Source organism: Triturus cristatus, chromosome 8 (assembly GCF_964204655.1).
Source record: "Triturus cristatus chromosome 8, aTriCri1.1, whole genome shotgun sequence".
In the NCBI taxonomy this organism is placed as follows: Eukaryota; Metazoa; Chordata; class Amphibia; order Caudata; family Salamandridae; genus Triturus; species Triturus cristatus.
In genome coordinates, this window is record NC_140591.1 from 514,690,255 (window position 1) to 514,712,605 (window position 22,351).

Sequence of the window (22,351 nt, forward strand, 5' to 3'; positions counted from 1 at the left end):
CCAACTTAGGCCTCACTCCAGCAACATTCCACGATAGTATACGCAGAATGGGAGTTGTTCCTCCCGCGGCTGTGGGAGTGGGTTGAATCTCGTTCGATAATTCTTCTGTTTCTAGATCAACTAGCTGGTCAGTCCCAATTAAAGCCCCCCTACTGATTGTGATGGTAATGAACTGCTGTGTTTCAGGGGGCTTGTAATTAGTGGGCTTTGGAGCCGAGAGTGAAGGACCAGTTTGTTGCCTCAATGGAGATCCTAAATGCACAGCCTTTCTTATGGGGGGAAATGGTGGGTAGGTGGAGCCATCTCGGCTTACCAGTCAGCCGTTGGTAGCTAGGAAAGAGTCAGAAACCAAAAGGAGGCCTTGTTTATTGGTTGCTGACAACTGTAAGGTACTAAAAGGGTTGTATTTTAATGTAATGCTCGTTTGGGTAGGTGGGTATGATCTGGCTTCCAGGGCTATAAGATTGTGAACTAAGTTCTTGTCCCTAAGATGAATTTCTATGGTGTCAGTTTGGGAGGTGTAGCGTGATAGCCTCTTGGGCAAAAGACACACAATTGATGGATGGAATGCAGAACAAATCAAAACATTCATCCCCCAGTCAAGAGATCTGGGTTCAATCCATCATTCTTTAGCTCACCATGCCACCCCAGTTTAGACCTGGCCATATGCAATTCAGTCATGACCCTGTGCCTTATGGGAACACTCCAGCCCGAATTGCCAAGCCAGATCCTCCCTGGACCGGAAACAATCATCCTAGGACCGGTTTCAGGGTTTCAGCCCTCTTCAGCCAAGATAGCTTGATTCCAGTGGCACAGTGAGCCCAAGACCTAGGATGCTTGTTTCCAGTCCAGGGAGGACCTGGCCTGGCAGTTCGGGCTGGACTGTTCCCATTGGGCACAGGGTCAAGACTGATTTGCATATGGCTGGGTCCAAACTGGAATGGCATGGAGAGCGAAAAAACGATGGATTTAGGCCCAGATCTTTGTACTGGGGTGAATGTATGACATTGTTCTACATTCTGTCCATCAATAGTTCTTTTTGCATTTGTGATAGCCTCTTAGACCATAGGATGTCCTCCCTAATGACCGATCTGCAACCCCTCACCTTATGAATCCAATGAACGGCTTTATTTGTCAAAGAATCATTGCCCTCATGCATCGTCCATGAGACAATGTTGGGCACATTTGTCAGATAAATGGACCATGCAAAGTTTTGGGCCAGATCAATCCTGTTACTTATTTGGCAACCAGAGCCTCTTTGCGTACCAACACCACTTTGCATCTCAATGGGTTTGCTCGTATTGGTCAAAGTAGCAGGGAGGAAGGTGGGAATAGACATTAGAGGGACCATGTTAGTCAAAGGAAGGGGTAGTTCCTGTATTTGCCTCTTTGTTGGTTCCGGGCGGTGCTCTTCTGGAGAGCTCTATTTAACATGAGACTAACTTGGTCGTTGAGTGCTAGAACTAATATTTTAAGGAGCATACTTCCGGCCTCAGCTCCAAAATTATCCTAGCTGTGTCCACACACGGTGAGGTGGGCTCCCCAGGAGAGCACCCTAACCTTTGTCTATTTTAATCTTTCTCTAAGGACCCATTATTGGCCTGTGATGGGATAGAGTCTGCCTCCAGTTCCTGCACTTCCCCCTGCTGAGTGCTTGTCAGATCTTGGAGCGGTAAAAACCTATTAGACAACACAATGTTAGTAATGGACTCGGTGTCAGTGCCTACTAAAGATTTTGCTTCGACTGTGGCGGGAAGTGGAGGTGTGCCTGCCTCCATGTTACTAATGCTTTCAGTGGAATGTACATGGGAGCAAAGATTTATTACTCCGCGTATTGCACTTGGTGAACATTGTGGGAATATGCTTTATGGGATTGGATTTGGGACAGGGGTAGTGGGGTGGCTCAGCAGAGCGAGGAGAGTCTTCAATAGGGGCCTTACTGTTATCAGAAGTTAAAATACCCTGGCATTCCACTATTAGATCATCAATGCAATCAAGGACGCAATTGCTAGGTGCAGTCTTGTGAGTCAGCTTGCTTCTGCTCAGCTTGGAACGGGACCCATCCGACCCGCCCCCTCCTTAACAGGTGGACAATTTTCTTTTCCTCATGTCGAGTGCCCTGTGTGTAAGCAGTTACGGGAGCAATAAAGTTAGCAAATTTGGGGGTAGAAAGGATGATAGTCAGCAGTAAGATACAAAGCCTCACAAATGGATCAAATTGTTACAATTTAAGCAGCTCAGAAAGAACAAAGTAAATGCTTAGGTAAAAGCGTTTATTGTCAAAGTCTCAAGTTCTCATTGGAACGCTGTCAGTGAAGGGGAAACAATGACATGAAAAGCCAAGCCACAACAGAGTGTCAGATACCTAACGCTCAGACTGAAAATAGCTCCAGTTTGGAGAAGGTGGAGGGAAAACAAAATGTAGAAAAGCAACCCGACCCAGCACCTCCCTGGGCCTGGCAAAGGCTGCTACAAATGAAACTCCACTTCCTGCTGCTGAGGGCAAGCTAAGAGTAAAAGATAATCTCAGGCCTATAATGAACCAATGACAGCGACAGGGACAAGGGCTTGCCAATAGAAATGATAGCGCAAAGGGGAGTAGAAAGGACTCCCCAAAGGAGAGGGGCCTCCAAAGTTTCCAGGTGTTAGGGGGGGGCCCGGCCTAGCCTCTTCCGGGCTCCAACGTGGATGGGCCCGCCCTTGGCCTGGGCTTCGCCCAGGCACGGCCCGCACACTCCCATGTCACGGAAATGAAGGCGCGCTTTTGAGTGCGAGACTGCTGCCCTTGGCCCTCCTTCTGGGGCGATGAATCCTGGGACAGGAAGTCCCACTCTGGGTGGCACAACAAGGTTGGCGTACTGCAGATGTCCCACGGTGTTCTGCGTCACGGGAATGAAGGCGTGATTTTGAGTGCGAGACGGCTGCCCTTGGCCCCTCCTACTGGGGCGATGAATCCTGAGACAGGGAGTCTAACTCGGGCTGGCAAACCAAGGCTGGAGCACTGCAGATGTCCCGCAGCGTCCCGCGTCGCGGGATTGAAGGCGCGCTTTTGTGTCTGAGACTGCTGCCCTTGGCCCTTCTTCTGGGGCGATGAATCCTGGGACAGGAAGTCCCACTCTGGGTGGCACAACAAGGCTGGAGTACTGCAGATGTCCCACGGTGTTCCGCATCACGGGAATGAAGGCGTGATTTGGAGTGCAAGATGGCTGCCCTTGACCCCTCCTACTGGGGCGATGAATCCTGAGACAGGGAGTCTAACTCTGGCTGGCACACCAAGGCTGGAGAACTGCAGATGTCCCGCAGCGTCCGACGTCACAGGATTGGAGGCGCGCTTTTGTGTGCGAGACTGCTGCCCTTGGCTCCTTCTTCTGGGGCGATGAATCCTGGGACAGGGAGTCCCACTCTGGCTGACACAACAAGGCCTGAGTACTGCAGATGTCCTGCACCATCCTTTAACTCGTTTAGGAGTTCAGCGATGTGGACATAATCTCTTGATGAATACTTATTGGTATTTAAGAGCAGCTCCGGAGTGTTAGAAAGATTTTCCAAAGGGAGAGGACTGCGTTCAAAAAGTGCTAATATCTACTTAGTGGAAGCATATTTTCCAATTTCTTTGGAGCCTCCTTTGTTTCTTTCGCACGATTGTGGTATGTTTGATAGCCTAAATCAATATCCAGTGACTATAATCAAATTAAGTCAGGTCAGAAAGTAATTAGCTTCATTCATCATGCGTACTTCCTTTATTTTGTTCTGGTTACTTATCATTTCCGGTATAGGAGGGGCTGTTGAAAGGACCATTGAAGACTGCTTGTAACTTAATGGACTTTGAGGCTTAAAATTATTGTTCATGTAAAATGACTCAACTGGAGTTGTGGCCCGTTTTTCTTCTCTGAAAGAATGACAGAAATTGGGGCAAGCCAATCAATGCAGCAATATATCATGACTTTCTTCAAACCAAGGGGCATATTATCAACGGCCAGCGATAATTATCGCTGGCCGTGCTTAGCGATAATAATATTATCGCAGGATATCTCTGGAATTTATCGCCCTGGTAGTGCATTATTAACAACGCGTTTCTCCAGGGTGATAAAAATTCCAGAGATAGCGAGGTTATCGCCCTTTTGCAGGGATCATCACTGGTTTTCCAGCAATGTTCCCTGCAAAACGGCGATAACCTTGTGATACGACCCACTGGCTCGTATCAGCATAATCCACCCCCTATGTTAGGGATGGCTAAGTCAGGATTTTAGAAGACGTAAATCTAACATCTGCTAAAATCATGTGGGCAGCCTTGTAAATATCGCGATGTAAACATCAGCGAAATTTTCAAGGTAGTACTTTCGGGGTACGCCCAGTAACGCCCACTTTGCATCTCATTGGAGATGCAAAGGGAGGCATTGGGAAAAAGGGTGCTAACATGCGATTATGCATGTTAGCACCCTCTTGTAAATAGGGTGCTGGTTTTATCTCCGCTTTTTTGGTTTTGTAAGCCAAAAAAGCGGAGATAAAGCCCTTGTAAATATGCCCCCAAATTAGAGATTTTCGGGCCATTTGATAAGCGAGTTGATTTCAGGACTATGTTCCTGCTTCATAGATTTTTTGATAATTATGTTTGTGCTTTAATATTGCATTTAGCGTTTCTCGAGAGAAAGGTGTCGAAGCCTTTCTGGAACTGCCCCACGCACAATCTTCGCTCTCAGATCCTGGACGGGGTAGCCTCGAACTTGGCCTCTCCAGCTTGAGCCCTGATTTGGACATGAATATATATAGTTCTTATTCGATTCTTACTCAAAAGAAAATGTAAAACAAAATTCCACTGAGGTGACCAGCAGGGCCGAGCGCTTTCCATCTTCTTTCCCGATCGGTTAGCAGTGACAGGTCTCGAGACGCACTCTTGCGCACTCGTGCATCGGGGAAGGGGCTCCTTTTCTGGTATCTCATGTAGTTTATACATTCTGGTGACCCGTTTCTGTTAAGACACAAAGGGAATGTGCCGTATTGCAAGATCAAAATGGCTTTTCACTTACAAACTTCTATTAACCTGGAAAACAGAACACAGGTACGGCACATCCAACCAGAGAAGGTCTACAATGGGGTATGGAGCGATTCTTGTAAAATACACCACCCACCCTGCTAGAGTATACTGTGTGCTACTGCTACATAATTACCACCCTCATTATGGCCTATTGCGATGACAGCATGGCAACAAGTTCCTTTTCTTACTGACAGGGCTGGCCTGGCCATAGCGGGCACCTGGCGTTTCCCCGGTGGGCCGCCAGGGTGGCCGGCAATATCAGCCCCCTGTAACCAAATCTTCCAAAACTGGCCCTAAAAAACAGCCCACCCCTCTCCAGCCTCGCCCCCCCACTCGCCTCACACAGTGTGGCCGGTCGAGAAGTTTGCCAGGGCCGGTTTCGGTTCCCAGTCCGGCCCTGCTTACTGATCACACTTACAACAAGCCCCTTATCTTTCTCAGCCTGCTACAATGCTCTTGCAATCGGCTTCAAATGCTATTAAGGTACTATCAGCCCCACTTTCAACAATGACTAACATTTTTATTTTTCCTTCCCCTTTACCCATCCAAAACAGTATCCAAACATGTCCATCTGTCTCTGAATACATGGTTTTAAAAGTGAATTGAGTAAGTGGACCATTTCCACAGAGAACCTCAAAGGAATACTGTTCTTCTTGTGGCCCATCTAAGGATATAGTTAGAAGATGGAAGAAAATTTGTTGGAGGGTAGGTATAAAGATACTTAGCTGACACACAAGAATTCTTGTATAGTGTGCCTTCTGGGACAAGAGAAATATGGATGGATGCAGAACTACGTACAATAACCAGATGACTAAGAAATAAGAATGTGACTGTGAAGTGTTGTGACTCAAAAGCACCATTTATGATTCCATCATACCACACCCAGCAACCAAACATAAAAATGTGAATAACACTGCATCCTCTGTCCTGACAAACATCACCATAAATGCCATTTATGTGAGTTGAAATGCCCAGTCTTCGATGACCCATTAATTGCCCATACCTTTTCACAATCTATTAGATTTATTTCTGATTCAAGATCAATTCTGCATACTGTCAAAATTGGGTTGTTGGTTAACTGGGGTTTTAGTAAAAATAGTGTCAAAAAGCTCAATCTGGCAACTGTGGTTATCTGGTCGTGCCAAACTGGAACAAAGTCACAAGTTCAGGCTGACCACATTAGAGAATGGGCCAGCTAAAGGAACCTGCATAGATCTGCTGAACACAGTACCCTAAATCTCTGTGCACAGTACTTTGTGAAACTTTGTGTTGTCCAGCTTCAGTTCCAATAAATCTGTGCGGTGAGGCTTTGCGGGGATTTGCGTTGTTTTGCATTGGATCAAGTGAGCTGTGCGGCATAGCTTGGCAGGACTTTGCATAGCTTTGCATTGGTTCTGATGAGCTGGCAGCTGTGTGGTGAGACTTTGCAGGGCTTTGAACCACTCGGTGTCGATTCCAATGAGGCTGGTAGCTGTGCAGTAAGGCTTTGCAAGACTTCACATTGCTTTGCATTTGGTCCAATTGAGACCACTGCTGGACTTGGGCTTCAGGCTCACTTCCAAGGGTCCAGGACTGGGTGGCAACACTTGGGAGGGCATGACTCACAGATGGCAGCGTCCAGGTGCTGGGTTCAAGATTGTTGGAATCCTGTTGTGTCTTTGAGGCTTCTGATCAGGAGACCAGCCGACTGGCCCTTGGAGTCACTCCAGGGTCCTGGGTTCAGAGTTGCAGGTCCAGTCCTTCTCAACCAGTCAAGAGGGCAACAGGCAGCAGGTCAGCATAGCAGGCCAGTAGTCCTTTAGATCAGCAGTCCTTCAGAGCAGCAGTCCAGCAGATGGGCAGTCCTTTCAGCAGCAAAGCAGTCCTTCTTCCAGTCAGAGTATCTACAGGTCCAGATGTGCACTGAAGAGTTGGTGTCTGGGGTTTGATATTTATACCTATTGCCCTTCCTCTGGAAGTTGGGAGGAGCTTTTAGAAATTCCCTTTGAAGTCCCCAGGCATCCTGCCCTCCCTATCCTTGCTCCAGACTAACTACAGGGGGTATGCAGCAAGTTTTCTAGTGACAGTATACAGCCTATGTAAGTGTAAGTAGGGCTGTGTCCGGCTCTACCCTCCCTTCCTGCCAGTGATGGCCTATCCAGGCACACCTACGCTCTCTATTGTGTGTGGCTGCCTAGGAGGAATACACAAAGCTCCATTGTCAGTTATATCCAGTAATGTGACCCATAGACAGGCTGGAGCACCAAATGGCTGAGGCAGGACAATGACAACTATCTAAAAGAGGCATTTTTAAAATTGAAATTTACAATCCAACTTCACCATAAGTTAGGATTTTGTCATTACAATACCAAAGAAACCAGATATGAATTGGTTACCTGTTCCCAATTGGAAATTACATCTTATTAAAGGTAATAGGGTAACTCCAATGTTACACTATAGGAGACGTAGGTCTTGCAGTAGTTAAAAACAAATGTAAGATTTTTTCACTGCCAGGACAGTTAAAATTTTTAAAGTGCAATACCTACTTTTTAAATATATTGCATCCGTCTCGCTGGGCTGTCCGGGGCCTAACCTGTGGGGGGAGTTATATGTATTAAAAAGGAAAGTTTAGGCCTGGCAAAAAGGTTTACTTTGCAAAGTCGAAATGGCAGTGTAAACTGCACACACAGGCTCTTAAATTGAAGGACTGAGACATGTTGAAAGGGCTACTTAAGTGGGTGGCATAATCAGTGCAGCAGGCCCACAGGTGGCATTTATTTTACAGACCCTAGGTACCGGCAGTACCACTTTACTAGGGACTTACAGGTAAATTAAATGTGCCAATTGGGTGTACGCCAATTCTACCATGTCTTAAGGGGTGAGCACAAGCAGTTTAGCACTGCACAGCCAACAACAAGCATTGGCATAGCCATTAGGTCTCGCCTTTGGGACCTTATAAATGTTTAGCCAGAGTTATTGGCTTTGCCAATGTCTTTAAGCTATGTTGTAGAGCATTGTGGCTGCTGCGTAGCATCTTGAAAGGTTATAATAAAAAAGTGTTATAATCTTTTTGTTACCCTATATATAACCAGAAAGACATTATGTACAACTAAAAGACCCTATTGAAAAAATAATTAACATACAAAAATGATTTGTAGGTGTTTTTGCCTGCAATGCTGGCAACATCTTCCTCCCTGTGTTAATGCTTTGTTCTTTTAATATTTCGTCGTTGTTAAATGGGGTAGACATATACAACAGGAGGGTTGAGGTTGGGAAATAGTACCTGAACTACAACACAAACAGTGGATGGACAGTAGAGGAGAATCTACAGATGCTAGTTTAAGAAGGCAGACTGAGGCGGTGCTGAGTGATGCTGAGGTGGTGGTGTGCTGGTTCGTAGATAATGCTTAGGTGATGCTGACTGATATTCAGGTGGTGCTGAGTGATGCTGAAGTGGTGTGCTGGTGCGAAGGCGAAGCTGAGTGATACAAAGGTGGTGCTGAGTGATGCTGAGATGGTGGTGTGCTGGTGCGAAGGTGATGCTGAGTGATACTAAGGTGGTGCTGAGTGATGCTGAGGAGGCGTTGCTGCTCTGGTACGTTGAGAGCCCAAGTCTTAAAGGTGATGAGGGTTTAGAAGTAGGCAGAGTTAGAGGAGTGAAACAGTATTGAATTCGATAAGGTGTTTGTGTTTGTGTGTGTTTTGCTGAAATGGGGTACTTTTTATGAGATTGTGGACAGGTGATGTTCCATGACTGTGCTAAGGACTAAAGAGGTGAATGAGGGATAATGTGAGTTTAATGCCAAGAGTTTGTCACCAGGTATCATACTTAAATTGAGGTGCTGTGATGTGTATTTCTGAACCCAGATGAGGTAGGCTGGCCTAGCACATACAGCATATTTCCTTTTTGCAATGGGGGTGCTAGTAGAAGGGATTCTTACAATTATGCATATCAGGGCATGAGCAGAAGGTGAAGGATTTAAAGTACAAGATATGCAGTGCCTGGAACGGCCACTCCGTGTGCTGGTATCGGATTTACTGACATGTGATATTGTTATGTGTCATATAGGTACCCTAATATAGGCTCAGGTAGCAACTTCACCTTTCACCTATATTCTTCCCTACCATTACACTACATAACAGTTCTGGGGACTGACCTTTTACCTAGTTACGGTACTGCATACAGGACGTGGTGTTTTCCTTGTAAACTAGCCCCATCCATTATGTATGAGGATTCTTGGAAACTCAGCAGGACTATCAACTCCTGCATAATAACTATGTACTAGGTTCATTCCTTCCATCATCCTAAGTCTGAAATGACACAGCAAGGTAGAACCCCTGAGGGTACCACTTTGGATATATATACACCATATCTTGCTGAGGTAGTCAGAGGAGAAAAGGACTTCCATGACGACACACTGACGCAAGACACTGGGGTTCCTGCAAGCAGACACTCCAGCTCGCTGTGGTCTGACATCCCTTGCGGGGTGTCCATCTCAAAACCAAGACGGGATCCCACAGTCTCTCACTTCAGGTAATGTGGTTGAATTTATCCTAGAGGGATTCTTGGTTTTTACACCTACATACATACTAGGTACACTTAGGTACATCTAGTTAGGGTCGCATTGTAGGATTGCGCATTCTACAGTCATGTATTTTATATACTTGCCTGTTTTAGCACAATGGTAGAAATCTACCATCCTTTTACTCTGTTAGTGCTTATAATCATTTGTATATGTTACTGTCTAGTGGTTGTTTTCGAACACCTATTTACCACTAGAATGATGCTGGTTCAAGAAATGCTTGTTGAAAACGTCACCACCGTTTATTCTGTGTATATCTCTGAGACAAAGTAAGCATGAGTGACTGAGCGAAAAGTATAGCACTGTTTTCACGATCCCTAATGGGACAGGGTTGTTATGTTCGATAGTTGCCAAGAACTATTCTGTCCTTGGCACGATGTTTTTCTAGTGACACTGTGAGCTAGCTGGTATTCAAGCTAACATACCCGGTAGGGGTGTCTAGAATCAGGTTGACACCAATCCTACTGTGGATGTTCTCTAAACGTGCAGATCCTATATAGGTTTATAGAAACTAAACGAAAATATTGCATTATTAAAAACTGTTGGACACTATCTGGGATGAGCACTAGGGGGCAGTGTTAGCTTCCGGCACGGATGCATAAGAATAATAGACCCTAGTAACATGTTTTTGCTGTCTTATATAGCAAGAATGTGTCTCAAAGGCATGAGAGCACTTTATAGGGAGGCAGCTTGTATTCACATTGACACCTGTAGCAAGGACTGGACATGAACAAATGTGAATTCATTAATTCGATTCAGTATGGGTTGCATTGGAAATAGGCCTTGGCGGGAAATTCCTATCCACTCTTGGAGTTTGGAAAAACTCTGCTCCGTATTTCCTCACTCGCCAATGTTAAGTTGTCGAGAGCAAGCAAGGAAAATCTTACTCCAGACCCCCTCCTGGCGAAATATTTTAATGTTTGTGGTCGTGGATGGCTGCTGCTGCTCGCATTGAGAAAACTTCTGTTCACGATGAGGAAGCTGCAGCTCGAGTAGAACATCTACTCGAGTGGCAGAAAAAAGCATTGCCTCTTGTGCTGTTCATGGTGCTGTTCACACTGATTTTCCAGCAGATCAGAACGCCAATTTCTACTGATTAATATGTGCAAGAAACAACAAGATGTGCATTAACTGTTTGAAACAAAAACACATTTATTGCCTCAAACCATCAGTGCAAATGGTATGGTTCAAATCTCTTTTTTGGGGTTTCTACAAAAGAGAATACAATAAAAAAACAAAGCATTGTTGGGAGAGTACATCGCTCGAACATCTTGTCAAAGGTATCAAAACATACGAATAAACCATCAGCAGCCTTCTTATTGGCAGCAATGGAACTCTATCTGGTTTAGCCAAAGAGTAAATTCCACACTACCCACAATTGGTGTCAGTGGGAATGATGTTAATCCTTTACCTATGCGTACTCTATCCTAGGTGTCTAGAGTAGATTTAATGAGTGGTGGCAAAGAGAACCTGCTTGTCCCTTGACCATTCCAGCAGGAATCAGAGCTGTGTCCCTTGGTAATACTGCATGAGGTGGGGACACCCAACTCGCCCTCCCCTGGGGGTCTATAGCTCTGCTCTTTCTGCATTCGAGAACCACTGTCAGCCCAACCGAAGTGGTGTGTTTCAAATTTTGGATAGTTCCAGCAGGTGGTTCAACTGGTAAAGCCTGAAAAAGAAAGAGTATCTTAGGCAATATTGGCATTTTCATGGCAGCGACTCGGTCAAGCCCAGACAGCCGATATGGTCTCCACCTAGATAGGTCAGCCTTAATCTGCTGCCGTAGGGCTTTATAGTTGAAGGAAGCAGTCACCTTAGTTGTGAGGGCCAATTGGATACCTCGGTAAGAGATGGAGTTAGGTATCCATTGTATGGGGTAACTACTCATGAGGTTTGTCTTGGTGGTCGATGAGAGGGAAAGGTTAAAAGACAGGGATTTGTGAACGTTTGCTCTGAACCCTGCCACTCATCTGGAGGTTTCCAGTTCTCCAAGTAAAGCTCTCAATGATGTGCCTGGCTCCTCCAAAGCTACCAACACATTGTCTGGGTAGAGACTTACGGGGGCAAATTTACAAGCCCCTATCGCCACAGGAACCTCACTTTTTGTGACGTTTCTGTGGTAATAGGGGCTTTGCCTTTTTTACAAGACTGCATTAAGCCACTTATCATGGCTTAACACCGCTTTGGAAACAAGGCCCACTTTGGTACAATGCTTAGCGTGAAAGGGGTGGGCAGTGGGTGTTGTGGAGGGCGTTTCCCACTTCTGCCTCCCCGCAGTCTGTCACACTGGGCTGGAGGAGTAGGCAGCAGCATCTACTGACAGCCAGCATCAGGGACCCTGGATAAAGACATCTGTAGCCCAGGTTGGCTGCAGGCACTCCCAGGAGGTTCCTGGGTATTTTCAGGTGGGGGCCTGGTGATCAAGGTGGGCGCCAAGGGAGCTCCATCATGCAGGCAGAAGGCCAGAAGGGTCATGGAGGCGTTTGATTGGGGCTGGCTAGGTTCAGCAACACTCACTGCTCACAGGAGCGGTCCCCAGCAGGTATCATGTAGTCACTCCACGTGGCAGCTCTCCCCGCACGTAGCTGCCTCGGAGTTAAGCACAGATGAGCCTACTCTCTTGGGTGCATAGTCTTCGCTTCCCCCTGGAACAGATTGACTCTCTCCTGGGTGACCCGTAGCACTCCTCACTGAGGAGAGGGGGCAGTCAGCCACAGAGATAGTCACAGGAGGGAGCCGGGCAGTGAAGGGGTCTGTTTAAATCAGTCCCATCCGTGAGTGCTAGCAGTGTGTTACGAGTCTCCAGGCCTGGGCCGGCCACAGGAGTCAAGCCAAAAGGGCAAGCCGGTCATGGGTCACAAGCTGCATCTGCAATCCACCGCTCCAGATGAAGGGTCAGTAGGGTGTGGCCCCTGATGCACCCTGGTTGTAAGTGCTGAACTAGTAGGCCAGGGGTGTCTCGGTCTAGAGAAGCGTATATACTGCTGCACCATCATGGGTGGGCCGTGCCGCCTCACCATGCCTTTTACCTTAGGTAGCATAGCTCAGACCCTTGTGACTAGGAGTACAACTAGATGGGATGGCGGATTTGTTGTAGCCCTGGACCACCGGTGGAACTTGCACTGACCCCAGTGTAGGCAGTAGAAACGGTTGGATTGGCAGCGGGGTACAGAGAAACTGGGAAGCACGTCTTACCCACCCACCATCTTGGCCACGGCCAGTGCAAATGTTAGAGCAAAATTGCGTTTCTCCCTGCTTGTTTACTGTGCCTACTGGACTCAAAAAGCCAGGATTAACGCTCATTGCCAGCAGCACCAAGAATCAGAACAAATAAATGGGCTGTGACGGAAACCCTTGCTCTAGTGAGAGTCGTAATAAGTTAGATTTACCACCCTTTTGTTTTTAGAACATCTGCCGCCTTTGTTCCCAATGACCTTGCGAAATGTCCTCTTCAAAGGAGCTTTCCATCACTGCAGTTGGATAAATACCAATGAAGCACAATCTTATAGCTGTGATGTTTCTGTTGCAAAAAATATCTTCCCTCTAAAGAACACCTCTGCTCCATCAAGCTAGATCAACACTAAATCAAGTGCCCATAAATTAAAAACAAGTGCCTGGAGCTGTTAAAACAATCAAGTATTGATAAAGGGGTGTATATGCAAGCAAGGCTGGGGTATGGAGTGGGGCAAAAAAGCCTAAAAATATGTACTTATTCCCAGGTCGTCAAAGAGCCTCCCCACCCTATTGGATCAGACCACTCTCCCCCAGCTAAAAAAACACACCATGATGCAAGTGAAGCACTATAACATTTCAGTACCATGCAAAGGAGGTTATCATTGTCCAAAGTAGTCTCAACCTAAAAACTCCATGAGCCTGCACAAAGAAGGGAAGTACTGAGGTTACAGCAGATCGATAGCAGAGGGGCCGGCAGAATCTTTCCCCCATGGGTTCAGGTAAAAAGGTCAAGCACCCAGAGCTGAGCCAAAATGGCTAGTCACTTCAAGTTTTCAGAGCAATTTTGTTTTTTTGCAAGCAAACAATAAAGAAACGGTGAGTCTTCAAAACTAAAAGGGGACACTTTTTTTTTAGTCAGAAACTTTAAAAATCCTTGGCTTCTCTGGAGGTAAAAATACTCTTGGGATTTCAAAGTTTCAGACGTTTTTTGTTTAATCTGTTTAATAAATGGATTGCTCGTGAAAACATTCTGAAGCCCATTAGGATGGCCACCCTAGCGGTGCTGGGACCGGCCGCCAGTGGTGAGGCGGTCCCGCACCTGCAAGTAGGGTGCCACCGCCACCATGGCGGTGGCATCTTCCATTCCCAGCATTGTGGCAGGCGGTGCTCACAGCACCGCCCGCCACAATGCTGGGAATGCACTCTGTGCATTGTCATGCACAAGGTGACAGACACCGCGAGGTGCCTGCCACCATGTCCATGACAATGCAGGGGGGTACCATAGGTACCCCGCCTGTGCACCCCCCACCCCCCCAAACACCCTGGGGGCCCACAACGGACCCCAAAGCCAAAACTGCCTGCCTTTCCATGGCGGAGTCTCCGCCATGGAAAGGCAATTCCCCGCCATCATCCTAATATGGATGGCGGTGCCTGCAAGGCACCGCCACCATATTCCTGGGCTTTTCCAGCCGGTAGGATATCGGGCGGATTGCCTACCGGCGGACGGTCTTCCCATCCGCCGGGGTCCCCCCGCCATCGTAATGTGGCGGGGGTAAAGTCAAGCGGGCGGATCGCCACCGCCATACGGGCGGTGGCGACCCGCCCGCTATCGTAATGACTGCCTATGTGTTTATCCCGAGTGATTTTCTGTACATGTGTTATAATAGCACTGTGGCAATCCATGTTGAAACATACCTTTAAGCACTATTTCCGGCACAGTCTAACATAAGCTGCTTGACACAAAATGGGCTGCTTCACAAGTGTGCGGCACTTTAGAATCACACAAGGCCTGTGCTAGAGTTAATGATGTGGGCCGTGACCAATGAATTGTAAACAATGGTGCTGGTAATATTTGCTGTACAGCCCACAATACTGCCCAGTGTATGCACCCTGTTTAATAGTAACACGGGATCTGGGGTGGTGGCTGATTAGGCAGTAGAACCAACTGGGTCCTCTTGCATGCTGCGTGAGGTCCTGTAAATAAAGTACACAGAGACAGCGATGGCGTTGTATGGTGTCAGGCGCATGACTGATTCTTCAGCCACGCCTAGCACCTTTTTTTTTGCGAGACTTACGCAACGCCTAGGCAAATCTACGTGGGGAATGTTGGCAGTGGTGAACACAGATCACCCCTTTGCCTGAATAGGCAAAATGGGAAACATTACATTCGTCCTCAACCTTAATTAAATTTAACATCACCAAAACACAAATACTTATCTAATGCAAACATGTCAGCACTGCAGTCTCAAGTACCCTCGACCTCTTGACGCCAATGAGCTCCGGTGAAACAGACAGGTAATGAGATTCCAAAGGGCGGGGGAGGAGAAGGGGCTGCTGCAGTACCAAGGGAGCCTGAGATGGCAGGGGGAGGAAAGTGAGCATGTGAAAAATAAAGCGTTGAGCCAGCGATGCACTCCAAATTTTACTAAAATAGTACCAGAACAGAAAGTGAAAGCCTTCAAGTCCTGGGGCAATACTCAGAGGAGTGAACAATGTGGAAAAAAGGTGGGAGCAGGAAGCCAAAGTAACCAATAGCAAGCAAGATGTTTTGTAAGGCAACCATCTAGACAAATCCAAATCGATAGGAGGAGTCAAGCCCCACAAAGTACATACAACAGACCATCCGGCAGTGCTGGCACTGTGGGCTCGACCTAAAAAGGGTGCAGAAAACAGGAGGTTCAAGACAAAACTTTTGGCAATGACCCTGCAGAAAGGACCAAGTCCAACACATACACATACTATAACAAAACACAGTGTTCTGTTTTTCATATTTGTATCAAAAGGTCATAGCAGTAATTCACAGACTATAAACTCAACAACCTCAGTGAATCAGCTTCTAGCAGCAATGCACAATTTTGTCCCTCAAGATCTAAGTGCCTTTATCTCATAATCGATGATGACAGACTGACATTGACACAGCACCTTTTTGGTTCTTCTGGTCAACTTTCAAAAGGGCTGTGATTGCCTTCATTGGGATTATTGGTTCCTTTTGATTTATAAACTGAACCTATTTCTACACTTTATCTCTTATGTCACCTGCTCTACACCGGACCAATGGCACTGGTGCGAGTGAATAGAGTCAGACCCATTCCTTATAGTATGTGACACCCAACAAGTTTGCCCACTGTCACCATTGATTTTTGCACTCGCGATTGAGCCCCAATTATTTACTCATCTATCTTAGCTGCCCCAAACAATCTGGTCCCACAGCAGAAAAGGTATTGAATGAATTTGGAACCTTCTCAGAGCTTATTATCAAGTGGGGCAAGTCAAGTAAATTTCCAATCCTTGGTGCCTTGAATATTACTAATTGGACCATGTAAACCGGTATTAAGAATGAACTACTCAGCTTCAAATACCTGGGAATATTGGTTACCATCAATAGGACGAGGTTGAGAGGGCAAATATCTAACTGATTCACTTAAACCCTCTCCCAATCCTGCTGTCTCTAGTAGGCAGGCTAGGTATTAGCAAAATGATCACCCTGCCCAAATTTCTATAAATTCTTTAAAGCGGTTCATATCAAATCCCCTCCTCTTTTTCAAGCAAGTTAACACCTTTGTATGGTCTTTTAGGAGAAGAAGGGAATACATAGAACATCATTGGCCAAATGATGCAAATCCCCCTTTCATTGAGGCTTGAGAATGACAGACATTATTTAATATTTTCAAGCAGCACACTTCATCCTGAGAAATGAGTGGCTATACAGACCAAAGTCAGACCCTGCATTAAAGACTGAAAGTAGAGCACTCGGAGGATACATAATTGTGACAATTTATTTTGGAAGGTTGACTTCAGAATGAGATTCCCACCTACTACCATAATAGTCTTTCAGAAAGTGTTGGAACTCAGCTTCCTCAAGAGTCCACATTTTGAGGGTTTGATTGGTGGGACAGCCTGGGAACAGTCACACTTGTGGTGTGTTCATAAATAATAATATTAAATCCTTCAGTGAACTCTGTGAAGAGTTTGGCCACTTTTACACCACTTCTTTAGATACTTCTAATTAAATCATCCCTTTTCCCAAACTATGATGGAGTAGATGGACTATCTGTCAACAATCGTCTAGAGGCAAAACTGACTAAATCAGCATTATGTGTGAGGTAAACAAGTCTTGACACTACAGAAGACATTGGTCATTCATACTACTCCTGACACATTCCACACACTTGGACTGGCTTGAGAAGCAGATCTGGTTCTCACAATGGATATGGAGTGGCAAAAGGCATGTTTGTGGGCAAGGGAATTGTTATACCAACTATCAACTAGGCCTGGTGAAATTTATATTCCACTGTCAGAATTCATGTAGTTTTGGGAGTTATGCATTATACTTGATACACAAAATTCACAAAAGTATGCCATTATGCCATACTGTGCAATGACACCATCATTTGAGGCAAAATAATACGTGTGCTTGGATGAACAGCGTGATGTACAAACTACCAGAACAGTAGTGGCTGTTGTTTGAGGCAAAGGTGTTTTGTGTGCTAATATATAACTCTAAATGACCGATTTGCATTTCACATAACTTAGAATATTGTCGCATAATTTTCAAAAAATTTCACATAAGTATACTATAGCAAATTATGAAAATTTCACACACCATTAATATTGGCAAAACTGTGGCTCATATATTGTCATTTTTATATTTTATTCGCTTTTAATGAAGAATTTGTTAAATCATGCCAATTCAGATGTCAAAAGCGAATTAGGAAATGTATTAATGTTTATAAGGGCACCAGAAAGAGTGTGCCCTTATAAACAGAAAAAAGACTCATCTAATGTTTATAGTGATTGTTTGACTTCTTTGCCACTGAGCTGGATGTAAGGAGTACTGACATTATATTATTAAGACTTGTGAAATAAACGTAAGTTACAAAAACCATAATTGATTGTGGTGTGAGGACTAGCTTTCATTGACTGTAATAAGAAAACTATTCGGCAGACGCTGCAACAGGCATAAGTATGCCTTGCTTAAAACCCTGCTTAATAACATGATGGCTTGCACCCTCAAAACATCTCATTAGTGCAACAGGCATGCAGACAAGCGAACAAACATACACATGAACACTCGCACAGATGCATGCACGCACCTACACACACCTACACATACATGCACACACTGGGAGAAATAAATGCATGCCTCCACTGTAAACACAACCACTTATTTTTAATTGCATTTATATAGTCAATTGAAGAAACCTTACACTTGTTTCTACCCTTCATTATGTTGGTATTTGCTAGCACACGTAGTGCTCTACAGTCCATCAACAATTTGATTAAGTCAGCTCACGAGATTAGAATCGTGTTGGTGGAGAGAGATGAAGCGTGCTGTGAACCCTCACATATACAAGCAGTGTTTGATGCAATCACTTACAGATAAGCACAAACAGCAGAATAAAATGCTTGAATTCATCTCATACAATGGAATGTTCTCTCCCATATTCTAATCCAACCAGTGTTTGCTAATTGTGTCTCTACATACAAGGGCCAAACCATATGGGAAACTGACTTGGAACAAGCACATAGAAAAAAAAGCACTACACCGGGACTGTGCACACCACTTTCTTATCATTTTCCATGCATGCAACATCATGTGAATAGCCGAATTATCACCCACATGCACACACAATTTTGATTTTTTTAAGGTTTGGCACACTTCATAACTAAGGCTCTATGCTTTCTGTTTTAACAGATAAATTCACTCCGAAAATCATCTATTTTTTATCATCTGTATTTATTTTTTAAATATGGATAAAAACATAAATGAGGGATTTATCAGAGTAATTCCAAGTGTTGTCAGTCACAGGCCATAAACTGTCCAGATTGACTGTTAAGGGCGTTACAAGAGAAACCGTTTTCTAATCAGGCTTGAACAGCTATTGATGTACACAAGCCTGATACTAAAATATGCATGTCATCATATTAGTTCAATGAGTTATGATCTACGGGAGATCATGTCATTGAAACTTGTCAGGAACTCAAGTATGAGTGTACAATTTATTGGTTAAACAAATTGGAAATGTACTGGTTTCAACTTCAATTTTTACAGAACCCAAAAAGAATATGGATAAAGACAGGTCCATTTAACAAAAATAAATATGGAAAAATACAGAAGGAGGTGCAAAACAAAATCACAAAACGACAGCCCTATGCATATCCCTTCGTTCACATGGGTAGTAACCGCTTGCTTGTCAATAAAACTTGTCATCAGATTCTTGTGAAATCTGCAGTATGACAATGCTCTACTTTGGAGAAACGTTTCAAGAGGTCAGCGGACTTGGCAAGGGAGATTGTAGTCCTGTATCACCTGCTCCACCCAAATTCAATAATTTAAGTGTCTACATTTTGCATTCAAGATTAGGCCTGGGCGGGAAACTCCGCTCCGTTCGCGGAGTTTGCGGAGTTTTCTGCACTCTGCACTTCGCGGAGCTCGCGGAGTGCAGAAAACTCCACTTCGCGTAGTGCAGCGAAGTTTGTTTCCCCACTCGCGATCGCGAATGGTAAGTTCGCGAGTGCGAGTTGCTGCTCGGGTAGAATTTCTACCCGAGCAGCAGGAAAACCAGCACAAACTGCAGTTTGCACTGCACTCCACCACACGCGTAACTCCGCGGAGGTTTTTTTTGTAACTTCGCGGAGTTTTGCCTATTCAAGTTAGTTAGTTTTATGCAATTCTGATGCGTAGAAACTCAAAAGTCGCTGTTTTGTTTTTACCTGCAACTTAAAGTAAGCCATTTTAGTGCTTACAAATACCTGGCTTCTTGGAAGAAACGGGTATGCAAAAGGCAGCTGTCCTATATTAACTATATGGCCCTTATTCGGAGTGAGCTTTTTACAATTTGGGCATAAACAGGACTTTCCTTTGTAACCTATCTTACAAGCAATGCAGTCATTTTGTATGCGCTATTGCTTCATTCAAGATGAAAGCTGGTGTTTCCTAGGGCCAATGCGCCAAATCAGACATGAAGAAATTAGCCTCTGCAAAATGGCCTGGAATTCTGGAATGACAAGTGGAAATCAAAGTGGAAGTATGAATTTTGGAAGTTACTGCTCATTCCATATGGCATGCAAAGAGATTTTCCATAACCCTTTAGTAATTTCACATTTTAGGAATACTAATACACCTGACATTTTAACTGTGGGTGCAAAAAATACTGCATTTGAATGATTGATGCAGCAGTAATGAAAGTATCTGTGTGGCCAAAGTTTGGACATTGAGACCAAAGGTTTATTTAGTGCACGCATAGTTGCTTTTCTAGAAACAATTAAGGGATCACTGAGTCAGAGAACCTCATTCACAAAGCTATTATGGGCCTTATTGTCACTTTGAATTGCAAGAAATTGAATTTGCAGAGGGGCGTGGTCACGGCGCCGACAAGATGGCCACCTGACTCGGGACCTCTGGCGCACCGGAGCTTTCATTTCATCCCGGTCCCGACTTCCTACGCATGCTGAGCGCACCTGAGGATGGATTCAGTTACCGGAAGGCAGCGCACTTCTGGTGAGCGCTATTTTTTTAGTTTTTAGTGCCAGAATGACCCTATTTTGGCTGCGCTCGCTTTTCCCTCAGAGCGGCTGCCATTTTGTCTAGTGCGCATTGCTCGCGCTTGCTACTGGCTTACACCACCTGCTTCCTTCATCCTCAAACTGGCCTTTTGCAGATGCCTTTTTACCACCTGGAAACTAACTTTCAAGCTTTTTTGAGGCTGACTTACCTCTGTGGATGCCTTGGCGTTTATATTCCTACACATTACAGGAATGAGGTATTTTTTCATATTGTGGCTCTCCTGATATAATTCTATGGCTTTCCTCCAGCTACATTCAACTATACCTTGGCTTGGACATTCCTCAAGAGGTTGGCACCAATTTTTGCAGACTTCCTTTTAGTATAGTCCTTCACTTGTTTGCCTTCCATGCTTATTTAACTTTATTTACGTTTTTGGACATTTTTTCCTCATCCATCTCTTCACAATAGATGTCATTATTTCTTTTTCTAGGGTGCATGGACTGCCTCGTCTGTTCCTAAGTTGTTTTTCTAGCCACTCTCCCTGCTCTCCTATGGACATTGTTACTGCGTTGCATGTGAGTGGGCTCCTTCATATCCTGGACTTTCTTGCTCTACAGTCTCCTTACCTACTCCATGGTTGCAAACATCTAGTTTTCTATGAGCAAACTACGCAATCCAAAATTCATCTTTATTCCTTCAGGGAGCACTCCTGTGACAACAGCTTCACTTCCTTCAACTGTGGACTCTCCTCCCACGGCAGCCCTAATGGCGGGAGTGTCTCTCCCTCGCGCATCTTCGGCACAGCCGCTTTCCAATAAATCCTCGCCTCCATCAACTTCTTCTAAGCGTCTGAAACATGACTCCTCCTCAACAGATAAATCACCATCCCCTATTTCCATGGAGATGCTTTTGGAGGAAATTCGTGCTCTTCGCCCTTTTGTAGAGGAAACAAACAATAAAATGCAGTTTCTTGAAGAGAAATGGTCGTCCATGGATAATAGAGTGTGATCTGTGGAGCGACAGATTTCGGATCTTCAGTCTACATCTCAACGGGTTTCCTCTTTGGAAAAGTCTGTTTTGGCGCTCCAGCAACATACTGAGGAATTGGAAAACAGAAATTGGTTTGCAGGAATCTTTGGAAGGGGATGATCCTGTGCTTTTTTTCTCCTCTTTTCTTCCGAAGCTTTTGGATATGCCGTCCACCACCTCTCTTAACATTCAGAGAGCTCATCGACTCGGCGCTCGTTCATCCACTTCAGCCAAGCCAAGGGGAGTCATTATTCTTTTTTTGAAATTCACGGATCTTCTTTCCGTTCTTTCAGCAGCTAGATCCAAGCGTCAAGTCTCCTGGTTGGGGCAGAGAGTGTTTCTTTCTCAGGATGTTTCGAATGCTACTGCCTCTCGACGGAAGGAATTTTTGTCTCTGCGGGCCCCTCTAAGATCTCTTGGTGCTAGATATGGTTTGTTTCACCCATGTACTTTCAAGGTCACTCACCAAAATCAGACATGGACTTTTCAAGACCCTGCTGAACTCAAAAACTTCATTCATATTCGTTCTAATCCTGCTATGGAGACTTCCTCCTCTTCCAGTGGCTGATTGTTTTTTCTTCCTTGCAGGTTTCCTGATTATGTCTACCTTTTTCTTCCCCTACAGGTTATCTGTTTATGTTTCTATCTTTGTTTCAACATGTTAGTTTTTTAATATTAGATTGTAAGTCACAAATTTCCCTATTTCTCGTTTTGCTTTAATCTACTTCATTCCCTTGTCTAATAGTAGTGTATGTTTTTTGTTCTTCATTGACCCTTTTCGACTTCTTTGGTCTCCACGTCCTCATTTCTTGGCATTGTGTATCGTACCTAAATCCTCACCCTTTGTTCCTTTTTGGTATGTTTCTTTGATCTCAAATGTTATTTATTTATTTATCTAGATGGATGGATGTCCTCTCCGTTTGGTTTTCGGACATGTCCTTTGTCCGGTTGCGGTCCGGTCTGGCTTCCCGTTTCGGATGGTTTGTCTTGTTGAGTGTCGCCACTTCCCCTTTGTCCTATTTCGTATTCCCCTCAGGTAAGTTT

The 22,351-nt window shown here is 45.0% G+C and overlaps 1 long non-coding RNA gene across 1 annotated transcript in view; it reads left to right on the plus strand.

Annotated features, from left to right (window-relative positions):
• The window catches only part of LOC146802409 (uncharacterized), a 70,468-nt gene that overhangs the window by 15,511 nt on the left and 32,606 nt on the right, over positions 1-22,351 (plus strand). Inside the window, exon 2 of the long non-coding RNA XR_014967385.1 lies at positions 22,207-22,343. This is a non-coding gene — a long non-coding RNA (uncharacterized LOC146802409). The remainder of the gene's footprint in view (positions 1-22,206; positions 22,344-22,351) is intronic.